The following is a 13778-nucleotide window of genomic DNA, read 5'->3' on the forward strand; positions in this document are numbered from 1 at the left end:
TACACTCTAATGGTACGTGCTGCCTCGACTTTGGTTTGTAGTCACCGTTTAGGGAAACCCTCTGTCTTTCCTTCATCAAGGTAACATTGAAGCAGTCTTGGATCATATGACCTGATCAGCCACACCTGAAACAAGTCCCCAATGCGACTCTACACTTGCCTTTATGGTGTTTACCGCACTCTCCACAAATTGCAAATGCGATCGGCATTGAGCTTGCAATCTCGATACCTTTTCCTTTATCTGATCCAGTAAACATCTTCTTCCTTTCCAAACTCTCTTCAGCAGCATTCGATGAAGTCCTCTTTCTTTTTGAAATGATCTAGGCAGTCAAACCCTTCTGCTTTGCCTCTGCTATGGCAGCGACTTTTACCAACTCCTAGTAGGTTTCTATTCTATGACAAGGCACTTGGCTATGGATCCTAGGCTGAAGTCCTCCTTGAAATTTCTACACCCACATCCTCTCTGTAGATATCGAGTGAGGTGCAAACCTCCCCAACGCCATTAACTTGGCAGCGTAGTCTTTCACCGTTAAACTACCCTGAGTCAAAGATACAAACTCCTGCGCCTTTAGTTGTTTGATAGAATCTGGGAATAATCTATTGTCAAACTCTTATTTGAGAGTGCAACGAGACTTCCTAGTTCCCCAACTAGAAGCTGCCTCCGTGTATCCCACCATATTCCAGTTTCACCTTAAATTAAAATAGATATCCAGCGTATAAAATCTTCTCGGCTATCCTTTCGAGATCAATAATCTGACATGACTGTTCTCGAATATACAAACTGTATCCGAGATGAAACGTGACATGAATACAAAAGGACAGAAGTCCTAACGAAGTCTAACATGACATGAAAGTAAGACGACAGACATGACGTATTTGACAAAAAATTTTACGTAGCATGACATAACATATAACTGACAATATTTCATAACATGGCATAACATGTAACATAAAATATTTTGTAATATGGCATAACATGTAATAGTGAATATTACGTGACGTGACATACATGTAATAGATGGCATACGCGACATGACATACTTGCAACAGATAGGAATGCATGACAAAATATATTGTGTAACAGATAAGTATTTCATGACAGTATACATCATGTGTAACAGATGAACATGTAATGACGTGGCATGGCATTACATATATCTAACCATCAAACTTAAAATCACATAGCCAAAAATCAATAAAACATGGATCTAACCCAAAAACATCAAATATTAGGTCTAATCGAAATCCTCTTGCATAGAAAAATTATATCTTTGAAACTAATACTAAATATTTTTAAACCAACATCCTAACATGCATATAAGAGGCTTAGGATCATCAAATAAAAATATCAAAACCATTGGAGTAAGATTAAACCACGAAGTATTCAAACTTTCTCAAAAACAAAAACTGTTTTTCCACTTTGAGTTTCTAAGTTTCTATATCTAAGAAAATATTTCATCAAAACCTTTAGTCATGCAACAAATCCTCAATGAAAATTCATAAACACATGTTAAAAACACTTTATAAAATTTTTGGACCAAGATATGTCCATTAGCTTTGTCAAAAATTTTAAAATATAACACACTCTCCAATTTTACGTCCAGAATTACCTTTCCATGGTTAAAACAACTTTTGACCAACCAAAGGACCACGAAATGAAACACATAAGATATCTACAGAAACTAATTCAAAGATGAACAATTTTCATGAGGTCATTGCGAGAAAATACTTGCAAAGGGTCCAAAAGTGCCATGCAAAAAATACTCAGAAAACTTCCCGAGAGAGCTCTTTTGGGTTTCTCTCTAAGAACGGGATGAAGATAATGAGAGGCAAGGACTAGCTGCTTCTGCCGTGTGGTATGGAGGGTGATGAAGTGGTTTTCCCCTTTCACATCAAGGCAGTATTAGGGCAGCCAAGGGCAATGGATGTCCTGCCATATGGGAGAGGAAACTTCCTCAAGAAGTTTTGCCAAGGTGGCCAAATTCGTGGGCCTCAAGCAATTGGGCTTCAATTTGGAGTTTAAAGAGAATTTGGTTAGAGTTTAGGATGCTATCAAACTCAAATCTAATATTTCTTGGCCCAATCAAAATTACAAGGTTTAAAAGGTTGGATAATGATGTCATAACATGAATTTGAGAAATTAATAGCATGTGGAAGTGATTTAATCAAGTAATTAAACACAATGCTAGAAGTTAGATCAAATAGGGTTTGGGGAAACCGTTTAGGGTTTCAGTTTCCAACCAAGCTTTTGGGATTTTAGCTGGATTCCAACCATTTAGGGTTGAAACCCTCTTTGGTTCAGCACAATTTGGTTGATCAGATAGGAAACATGGTTTTGCTTAGGTGGCATGATCTTTCACATTGATTCCTTCACAATTCATCTCATTGTTCCTCTTTGTGCCAAGTGTCCAATACTATTCACCAAGTGTGGCTAAGATCCAGCCAAGTGTCCAAATAAAATTTCTCTAACCTAATTTCGATATTCCACATTGTGATTTTAAAAATAATGCACTAAATGCTTGTGGCGCCCCAGCCTCCGCTTGGGATTGGACGGTGACTAAAATGTTGGGACATGCAACACAAGGTTACATATCCCTCGTACATGACAGATAAGATGCAATGCACTTATGTATACTAGCAGTATGCAATAAATCGCAGCAGAATAAATCATTTAAATGTTGTACCAAAATAAACTAATATCCCAACTTCTTCATTCATAGTTTTAAATCACACTTCTTAGCAATAGAGTATCAAGCTCTTTGTTTACACTTAACATCACAAGTATTGTCTAAAAAGGCCTTAACAGAGAAATCATTAAAGCATTTCTAATCTCAGCTATCTCCAAGTAGGTCATGACTAGATCTGTTCTTTCCTCCGGGTTAAGCTCATCCTTTGCCTTCATCATTATCCTGACTCGCTACTCCTGGTCCCGCTACAGGTTCTATCATTTCGGGTTGGGAATGGTAGTAGAAACTACCACGATGAGATTCCAAGAAATCTCAACAAGTAAACACACAACATACAATAGTTAACACAAGCATACAAGAGTTATATCATAAAATGTGTGCATCGACATGTACTTGACATATGACTTGACCAGAATTTGACTTATGTACTTGATCATTTTCAAAAGACTTGTAACATAGACTTTAACTTTTTCAAAAAACTTCTTTGACTTTCTTTTTCATGTTGATCTTAATCAGAACTTGCCTTATCAAAAACATATCACAAGATTTTCATTGAGTGATCTTTATCATATCACGAGATTTTCATCATGTGATCCATAATATATCACGAGATTTTCATTAAGTGATCCTTATTATATCACAAGATTTTCATCAAGTGATCCATAACATATGAGCCCTTATTCTTGTTTAAAGGGTGGACACAAGACGTTCCCTATACACCATGTGTTCCTGTTAGTTACCACACCATCAACAATTCGTACACTACGATGAATACATTATAAACAGAGATTTCATAATAACTCGACCTTACTCCGTCGGGTTACATGCCTTATGCACCCATTAGCATTAGGTGCTTCCTCGCTCTAACATTCTTTGAAAAGAATCCATTCGAGGGTCGTTGACGGTTCTTTGTTGATCCAAGGGTTACCACTCTATTCTTAAGCACTCCAGAGTGGACAGAGGAGTTCCACTAGGACATTCCCCCGTCCTAGCACTTGGGGTGGTGATAAAACTTATAAACTCTTTTCTTTGAAAAAACTTTTTGAAAAACACTTTTCTCCAAATGCATGTGGTATGAGACTTAAGACATACACACTTACGCTTGACATGTGACACATGAAATGTTGTGCATGAAATAACCAAGCTTAACATGTTTAATTCATGGCATGATAACATAAATCACATGAGATATCAAACCACATACATGGAACCATGAAAAATGGCCTTGGCCGAAACATGTAGGTGCAAAAACACAAAGAATCATCAATTAAACATGCTTTTCTTCATGCATATTTGCTTAGAAATCAAAGCATGATTAAATGAAACATAAAATCATGGTATTTAGCCAAGATCCGAAACTTCTAAGACATGGTATAGCCGAATCACCAAGTATCACAAATTGGCAACAATATTTTCCTTAGAACTGAAATATACTAAGAGCATTCTTGCCATTTTCATCTTGAACCAAATCATACCATTCATGTAATATTCATATTCCAAGATCATACAAGTATATTCAAACAAACAAATAAGAGATAGCAAACAAAGCAAACATATCGATGAAAAGGATTTACACAAATATATACAAGTATTAACAAAGAGTAAGTTGAGTGTGTACTTACTAACTTTTCCTTGCTTACAAAGAGTATGTCGAAAATCTTGAATAAGAGGCTCGGTTTGCACTATTCTATCCAACAACTCTTAGTTTTCACCATTGTAGTGTGTTAGGCTCTTGATTCGAATGTGGTGTAACTAGAGTTTTGGATATGTACATGAATGGAGAGGAAAAGAAGAGAATAGGGTGAGAATTTTGTGTAAAGCCTCAAATCAGAAGATGAAGGGGTGTTTTTATACTAAAAATAGCCCAAACTCTCTTTCTTCTTGCTTCAGCTTTATTACCAAGTGGATGACCTTAGATTTTTGGACATTGCATGTTGTACAAGTGGTATATGGAGGGTCTGCATGTTGGACAAGTGGCGTAGCTAATAAATGTGGGACAAGTGGTGTCTTTTCTGATGTATGTGGGACAAGTGGCACCTTTGCTAGGCTATAGGGAACATAAAAGAATTCTTGAAAGAATAATCTTGCCAAGTGGCGTGGGTCCTTAGAAATTCGAAATCCTCTTTACTTTTTTAGGAAATCTAAGAATATCCTTGCATGGATGCCATGTGTCAAAGCCCCTCCATTGTCTCTCCTTTGGAAATCCAAAAGATCCTCTGCATGAGTGATGTGGCATGGTTTCTTGTCAAAATTCAAAATCCTAAGAGGCTCCTTAGGCATGATCCTTCATATGGTCCAGATTCAATTAATCTCTAGGACAAAATTGTCATTTGATAAATCCTAACCCTAGGCTTGAACCTTGTAGACTTGTGCATGCTTGCCAAGTGGCAAAAGGCATGCAGGATGTGGGTGCATGTTCTCCATGCGTCCTTCCCTTTCCCCATGCACCTCTTCCTTTTTCCATGTGTCTTTTCCTTTTCCCATGCATGTCATTCACTCTTCCCTAAGCAAAAAGCTTTTTCTTCCTATGCATGTTCCCTAGGTGACTCTCCCACTTCCTTATGCTTCTCAAGAACTCAAAACATGACATGTGGCAATATGGTGGTCAAAACCCTAGGGCTACAAGGGTAATTTTCGTGCATTGTCTCTTCCACTCCCTTCTAGAACCTTTTCCTCTACTTATGCATGAATGAAAAATGACAAAATATTAGAAAATAACTTGGGTGGGCACGTGGCTTAGGGATCCAAAAGTCTCTTAGTATTCCAATGTAAATCCTGTAGAAAATCTCACATTTGTCTTCCCTATGCAAAATCTTCTTGGAACTCTTCACTAAGAACAAGTGGCGTGAGGTGGAGGTGCTTGGGAGGGTGAGTGGCGTGCACAACTCCTCTGGACTCACAAAAATCTTGTTGGAGCTTGTGTAGTCCATTGGGGTTCCCGAAACCATGTCCCCTCATTTTTCTCATCAACTTTTACATCCAAGTTCAATGTATCTAGATGTGAGGTGTGCAGGTGAGACATGTGGCATGTGGGTAGGTGAAATGGGCGTGTGCCCTAGGTGTGTGCAGAACCCAACATCCTCCTCCATCTTCTTAGCTTCTTCTAGAAACCTTCAAACATGTTTGCCAAGTGGCACCAATGTGCTAACCTAGGTGCTTCTTCCCTAGGTTCTACTTCCCTATGCAATCTATCTTGGAACTTCAAACTCACGCCAAGTGGCATAGTGTAGGCATATGGGTGGGTTGGCCGAAGAGCTCATCTCCTCTTCTTTCTACCAATGTCTTGGATATTGTGTGATTGGTCAATGAGGGTGGCAAAATGCACAAATCCCTTTTGCCCTTGCTGTCCACCTCAAGTGTGCCCTTCACAAGATTCTTCTAGAATCCTTATAGGCGTGTAGGTCCTTCTCTTCTCAAGCAAGATTTTGTCCTTTCCCAAGACAAAACTCTTCACATTTCATTTGCATGCCTGACACTTGGCCAACTCTTCTAGAAACCGAATCCTCCCTTGCTTCTTCCACTTTTTCTTCTAGATATCCAATGCATGCTTGACAAGTATCATCCTTGCCTTTTCTCAAAGTTTCAAGTGAGAAGTACTTTTCCTAAAATGACCAAAAACTCCTTCTTGAAGCCAAGTGGTGCCATCTCCTTGCCTAGAGGGTAAAGTTTGGACTTCCAAAACCAAAGTCCTTAATGGGCTGAATTCTTATGGGCCTTTTCTTCTATTTTTCTCTTGTGGACTTTTTAACTTAGAATTCCAAGATCCAATCCAACAAAAATAGAAAGTAGCCTACAGAATTCTCCCAACACTTAGCCAATAACCCAAATAAATAAATAAATAGATAAATAATATCCACAAGAATTATGAATGGAATCTTAGCAAAAATCTGGGGTGTCACAATGCTACTATAAAGGTTACTATTCACTCCAGGAAAGTGAAACATAAATTTTACACTATAGAATCCTAAATATTCACACTAACCTAATTATGCAATTTGTTTATTGAAATTCAATCCCAAAATGCCACGAAATAAGCAAAATGCATTTTCGAACAAGCGTTTCATTCGAAAACTAAAATGGGATTATTGCACCATATAATCCTAAATAATCAATTGAGTCTAATTACGCATACCATAACTTAATCTGGCACTTCTAACTACTTCAAATAAATAAAATCGCATTTTTGGCACCATAGTGAGTGATAACTCTAGCTATGCTGACAGAATAAAACCTACGCGATTGGTCGAATCGTGAAAAATTATGATGTTTTCACGAGGTTCCTAAAGCCTATAGAAATCCCACCATTGAATTTCTAGCAGGCTGTTACAACTATTGTATGTTGTGTGTTTACTTGCTGAGATTTCTTGAAATCTTATTGTGGTAGTTTTCACTACCATTCCCCAACTGGAATGGTAAAAGTTATTACAGGCTTAGACAAGAACTCTAATGACCAAGCGGAAGATGACAACACCTCATCCGAAAAGAATCGTACCTAAGATGGTCATGAGCTCGCCCGAGCCCTCCATCTTGGAGCGCCTTGAGACTATTGACCAAGTGATCACTGAGATACTCCAGTTTATCGATGAATTCAAACGGCTCAACAATCAGGATAAAGATCGGACCCTAGAAAAGTGAGTGAAGCCTGAGCCCTTTTGATTAAAAAAAAAAAAAAGATAAAGTTGGGGATCCCATTTCCCTTAGGAGGAAATGCTTGTTTTGAGTTTTAAGACTTGATTTATTTTGAGAAGGTCCCGTGTTTTGGGAGATTAAAAATACTCTATGCTTTTGGGATACTATATATTTATATGATGCACGTTTTGAGAAAACGACAATTGGATATTTTGTTTAGTAACGGTACCATGTGCTTTGCAATTGCTTATCACATTGCTTAGATTATCTGACTTTTATTATTCTGCTCCGATTTTATTCCATACTGCTAGTGTACTTAGGTGCATTGCATATTATCTGTCATGTACGAGGGGTGTGTAGCCACGTGTTACATGTTCCGACGTTTCAGTTACAGTCCAATCCCAAGCAAAGGCTGGGGGCGCCACATTTTTGCTTTCCAAGCCAAGAAGTGCATCGAGGATTAAGCCTCAGCATTTCTATTAATGATTGTGGAGAAGACAATCAGGAGTGAAGAAATCCATGGGATACCCGTTGTTAAATACTTTCCTGAAGTTTTCGCGAACGAGTTACTTGGATTACCACTGGATAGAGAAACGAAATTCGAAATAGAGTTAGAACCTGCAATAGTGCACAAGGTGCTGTATTGTATGGCCCCTACTGAATTGAAAGAGCTCAAGGTGTAGTTGGAGGAACTGTTAGAGAAATGTTTATTCATCCCAGTTCTTCGCAATGGGCCGCACTTATGCTATTCGTGAAGAAGATTGATGGATCTATGAGGATGTGTATAGACTACAAAGAGCTTAACAAAGGGACAATCAAGAACAAGTATTTGTTACCATGGATCGACTATTTGCTAGATCAACTGCAAGGAGCAACAATATTTTCAATGATTGATCTATGGTCGGGAAACCATTAGCTGTAGGTCAAGGAACTAGATGTGCTGAAAACTACCTTTAGAACAAGGTACGACCAGTACAAGTTTTTGGTGATGCCTTTTGGGTTAACCAAAGCTCCAACCACATTCATGGACATGACGAACAAATTATTCAGACCCTATCTAGATAGTTTTGTTGTCATATTCAGTGATGACATCATAATCTACTTGAAGAGCAAGGAGGAGCACAGAAATCATCTAGGCCGTATGGCTCTCACTGTACTTAAAGACCTGAAGTTGTATTCCAAGCTTAGTAAGTGTGAGTTCTGGCTTCGTGAAGTGAAATTTGTAGGTCACATGATCTCTAGTGAAGGAGTAGCGGTAGACCCCAGAAAGATTGAAGCAGTAATGAACTGGCATAGATCAACCAGTGTGCATGAGATTCGAAGTTTCTTAGGACTGGCTGGTTATTACAAGAGGTTTATAGAAGGATTTTCCAATCTGTTTGGACCACTTAGCGCCTTAACCAAGAAGAATGTGAAGTTCTTCTGGAGTGATAGGTGCGAACCGAGTTTTCTTGAGTTGAAGAAAAGACTTATGACTGCACTGGCACTTACACTATCGGAGCCTCTTAAGCCTTTTGTATACTTACACATCTAAAGCAGGATTCGGATGTGTACTGATGCAATGAGGGAAGGTAATTTCTTATGCTTCACATCAATTGAAGGATTATAAGCAGAATTATCCTGCTCCCAACTTGGAGTTAGCTACAATGGTTTTTGCTCTTTTCAAAGCATGTATGGTTTGACTTTTAATCATGCTTCATTTGAGGAAATTGACTTATTTTACTTATGCTTGAAATATGAGCATTTAGAAAACCTTGTGATTGGGATAAGAAGAATGCATGATTTAATTCTAGCATGTCATTGACAAAAAGGTCAAAGATGCATCACTTGAAGTTTAGTTAGAATTTAAGGATTTTATTAGGCATGATTGAGTTTTGGGATGAACTTGCTCAAAATTAAGCTTTTATTACGTCATTGAGGATTTATAGTGATCATTTTTTTTATTGAAGGAATTTGTCATGCATGCATTCATGATGATCAATAGTCAAAATTTCTTATAGGTATCAACTAGAGAGCATGCCACGAATTGAAAATGAATAGGCTAAGATCACTTTGATTTTTTTTTTAAGGCATAGACAGTCTTAGAATGTGCAAGATATGAGGACTATGAATTTTGGTTAAGATTAGAGAGCATTTGCATTAGTAGCAATATTTGGAAGTTTAGGGGTATTTTTGTAATTTCCCCTTTATCTAGAAAATTTTATTTTTTCCTTAAGCTAGTATAGATTCTAACTTAGTACACTCTGGAGTATCCTAGTGGAACTCTTTTGTCCACTCTGGAGTAATTAAATATGGGGTGGTAACCCGTGGGTTGACGAAGAATAGTCAACAGACTTCGAATGAATTCTTTTTAAGGAACGTCGGAGTGAAGTCATATGTTTCGACACCTAATGCTACTGGGTGTACATGTTATGATTTTTATGATGTTATGTTTTGTTATGTTACCAATGCATTGAGAACGAGTCTGCAGATTATATAGTTTCAACATGAGTTGTACCAGTGCATATGAGGAACTGTGAAGATACCATACATTATGTTAATTCTATGATTTCATGTGATTCATGATAAAAAAAAAAAAAACAACAACAACAACAACATTTTTAACAATGAAAGTGAAATTACATTCTTCTGTAAGAAAATGTAGATTCTTGAAATATCTGAATGGGAGACAAATACAATTTTTCTGCATTGCATGCATCTCATGCTTATCATTCTTCATGCATAGTCTATTCTTTGTGCACGTTCGTTGTCTATCTTACTGAGATTTCAAATAAATCTCACCCTTTATGGACCCATTATCATTTCATTTGAAATTATAGAAGTTGTAGACGCAGATGAATCCAATGGACCAATGGATCAAGAGGATTGAGTAGAAACCAGACGCCGCTGGAAGACTTGATCTTATTTTGATATTTCTAGGCCTAACCCTTTGTGCCATAAAGCGCATGAAGCAGCTGGTTTAGATTTTCGAAAACTTGGTATTTTGTACTAAGATTAAGCTACCTAATGATTTGAGCTTATAGTTTAATCAATATAATTGTGATAATTTTAGTTATTCTGGCATAAGTTCGTTTTCACCCTTACTTTCTACTGCGATTATTACATACTGCTAGCTGCATTTCTAGGATGCATTGCATATTAACTGTCATGTGCGGGGGTATGTAATCTTGTGTTGCATGTGCCGATGCTCTAGGTGTAGTTTGGATAGTGAGTTGAGATGAATGTTAAAATTTAAATAAAATATTATTAGAATATTATTTTTTAATATTATTATTGTTTTGGAATTTGAAAAAGTTGAATTGCTTATTATATTTTGTATGGAAATTTGAAAAAGTTGTGATTATAAGATGAAATGAGATGAGATGAGTGGAGATAATCTCTCAATCCAAACTGGGACTAAGTCTCTGTTACATCCCAAATGGAAGTTGGGGGCGTCACAGATGTAACAAATGGAAGTTGGGGGCGTCACAGGGTGGTACCAAAGCAATTACATCTCTGGGTAAACCCACGTGTCCTTAGGTATATGCCAGAATATAGGTTTTGATCTTTAGATCGGGTAGGCTTGAGTCATGAAGCAAAGATTGGTTCTGGCACACGTACCTGACAGGATGGCATGTGAAAGAAGGGAAAGGAACCCCAAAGGATCCAATACTCGTCATGAGCAGGATCCTTGTTTGGATGGAGGGCGCGACTTGGCAAATGCAATTTGTCAGATGAGGGAGACCAGGAAGCAGCAACAGGAGTTAATTTTGAGATGGAACCCTCAAGTTGAGAGGCAGGAGAATCGAAGGTGTTCGTATGACAAATTCCTGATTTAAATACCCTAGTTTTATGGGTGTTGAGGGACCCCTAAAAGCCAGCAAGTGGCTACTAGATCTCGATAGGACCTTCGAGATCAGTGGTTGTACGAAAGAGCATAGAGTACAGTATGCAGGGCATTTGCTTCAAGGAGAAGCTAGCATCTGGTGGGTCACCAAGAGGCAATCACTAGTAAAGGAATTGGGTCATATCACTACTTTGACCTGGGATAGGTTCAAAGAGAAGTTCGATAATTGATTCTTCCGTAAATCTATAAAGACCCAAAAGGCCCAAGAGTTTGCCACTTTGGTACAAGGTAATCTCACTGTTGAACAGTATACTGCAAAATTTATGGAATTAGGAAGGTTCGCTTCCCACTTGATTGCTACGGAAAAGAGGCAGGCCCTGAAATCTCAAGGAGGACTGCAACCCCGAATTCGTAGTTACGTGGTCAGATTTCGTATCAATAATTTTCAAGAATTAGTTAACATGGATGTGATAACTGAAGTAGAATAGCGAAACGTGGTAGCTCAGATTAACTTAAAATGAAAAAGGGTTTTTTCTTCCTTTGCAAGAGGAAATAACGCTAAGAGAATGATTATTCAAAGTACCAACAAGGGCAAAGGCGTTATGATGGCCCCACCTACCACTTGTAAGAAATGTGGAAGGAATCATGGTGGAGAATGTTGAGTTAGATTAGAAGCGTGTTACCGATGTGGTCAATCCGAGTATATGATACGCGAATGCCCTCATAGTAGGCAAGGTGGAAACGCTCCTGGCAACCGGCCCAATCACACGCCACCTACCCAAGCCCGTGTGTACGCTCTCAACCCTGAAGAGATTAACAAGGAAATCCCCAATGATGAAGAAACAAGAGTCATCACTGGTATTCTTCTTTAAGTGCCCCTCTTTAGTAAGTAGTTTACTTGTTATAACTGCTAAGTAGTTGGTACTGATTACGCATTAGGAAAAGTCGGGCTGTACGAGTATATGATCTGTGCTTTGTTTGACTTCGGCACTATAAGGTCTTTTGTGTCTGTGGTGTTTGCACGCACATGTAACCTGCTAACCCAGACGTTACCTCAAGCTATAGTAGTGTCGTTTCCCAATGGAGGCTTGATCACGTGTAATCGCGTAATGAGAAGCTGCCCGCTAAACTTAGGACAAGTACTAATGGAAGCTAACTTAATCATCTTCCGCTTATTAGGATTCGACATTATCTTAGGAATGGACTGGCTGTCCAAGCATTTCGCTAGGATAGATTGTAGAAATAAGGAGATCATCTTTGAATCACCCGTAGATGGGCAAATCCGTTATACAAGAGGGTTAGTGACAACTACCCCCTTGTTGATTTTGGCTTTACAAGAAAGAAAGTGCATTGCGATGGAGCCACAACTTATTTAGCTTTCATACTAGAAAAAAGTAGTAATAGTAAGGAGATTCAAGTGATACTTGTAGTTGAGGAATATCCGGAGGTCTTCACGAACGATTTACTTGGATTACCCCCTGATAAAGAGATATAATTCATTATAGAATTTGAACCTACTACTGCCCCTGTCCTTAAGGCACCTTATCATATGGCCCCTTTAGAACTAAAGGAGCTGAAGGAGCAAATAGAAAAATTATTGGAAAAGGGATTCATTTGGCCTAGTTCATCACCTTTGGATGTGCCAGTTCTATTTGTAAAGAAGAAGGATGGGTCTTTAAGGATGTGCATTAATTATAGGGAATTAAACAAAGTAAACATCAAGAACAAGTATCTGTTACCATGTATCGATGACCTATTAGATCAATTGCAAGGAGCATCGGTGTTCTCAAAGATAGACTTAGGTGTCGTTTGGATTCGAAGATGAGTTGAGATGGATTGTGAATAGTAGTGAGATGAGTTGTGAATAGTAGTGGGATTTGTGAGTTAAAGTTGATGAATAGTAATGAATAGTAGTGAGATGAGTTGAGATGAGTTGAAATGAGTTGAGATGAGTTGAGATCGGTTGCGAATACAAACCTCTCCTTAAGGTTTGGATATCATCAGCTCAAGATTAGGGAACATGATATTCCTAAAACAACGTTTCAAACTAGATATGGGCACTATGAATTTTTGGTCATGTCCTTTGTTCTAACTAATGCCCCTGTTGCATTTATAGATATGATGAACTGAGTGTTCAGACCCTATCTAGATAGTTTTGTAGTCGTATTCATTGACAACATACTAATCTACTCTAGAAACGAAGAAGAGCATAGACAGCATCTCCGTTTGGCTTTGGAAAGGCTAAAAGAACATATGTTGTACACCAAATTTAGTAAGTGTGAATTTTGGCTTACGAATGTGAAATTTTTAGGGCACGTAATCTGAAGTCAAGGAGTATCAGTTCACCCAAGCAAGGTCAAAGCTGTAGTAGATTGGAAGCGTCCGACTAGTGTGCTTGAGATCCAAAGTTTCCTAGGATTAGCCGGCTACTATCGACATTTCGTGAAGGAATTCTCCAAGCTATCAGGACCCTTATTGCCCTAACCAAGAAAAATGCTAAGTATAGTTGGACAGAGAAGTGTGAGCGGAGTTTCTTGGAACTCAAGGAAAGACTCACAACCGCGCTAGTATTAGCTTTACCTGAACCCCATAGGCCTTACCTTGTATTTAGCGATGTGTTCAAATTAGGACTCGAAT

The 13778-nt window shown here is 38.3% G+C and overlaps 1 long non-coding RNA gene across 1 annotated transcript in view; it reads left to right on the plus strand.

Annotated features, from left to right (window-relative positions):
• Positions 1–9725, plus strand: part of LOC121235874 — a 28963-nt gene extending 19238 nt beyond the window's left edge. Inside the window, exons 3-4 of the long non-coding RNA XR_005934617.1 lie at positions 8721–8726; positions 9565–9725. This is a non-coding gene — a long non-coding RNA (uncharacterized LOC121235874). The remainder of the gene's footprint in view (positions 1–8720; positions 8727–9564) is intronic.
• The last annotated feature ends 4053 nt before the right edge of the window (positions 9726–13778 follow it).

This window comes from Juglans microcarpa x Juglans regia, chromosome 6D (assembly GCF_004785595.1).
Source record: "Juglans microcarpa x Juglans regia isolate MS1-56 chromosome 6D, Jm3101_v1.0, whole genome shotgun sequence".
Taxonomy (NCBI): domain Eukaryota; kingdom Viridiplantae; phylum Streptophyta; class Magnoliopsida; order Fagales; family Juglandaceae; genus Juglans; species Juglans microcarpa x Juglans regia.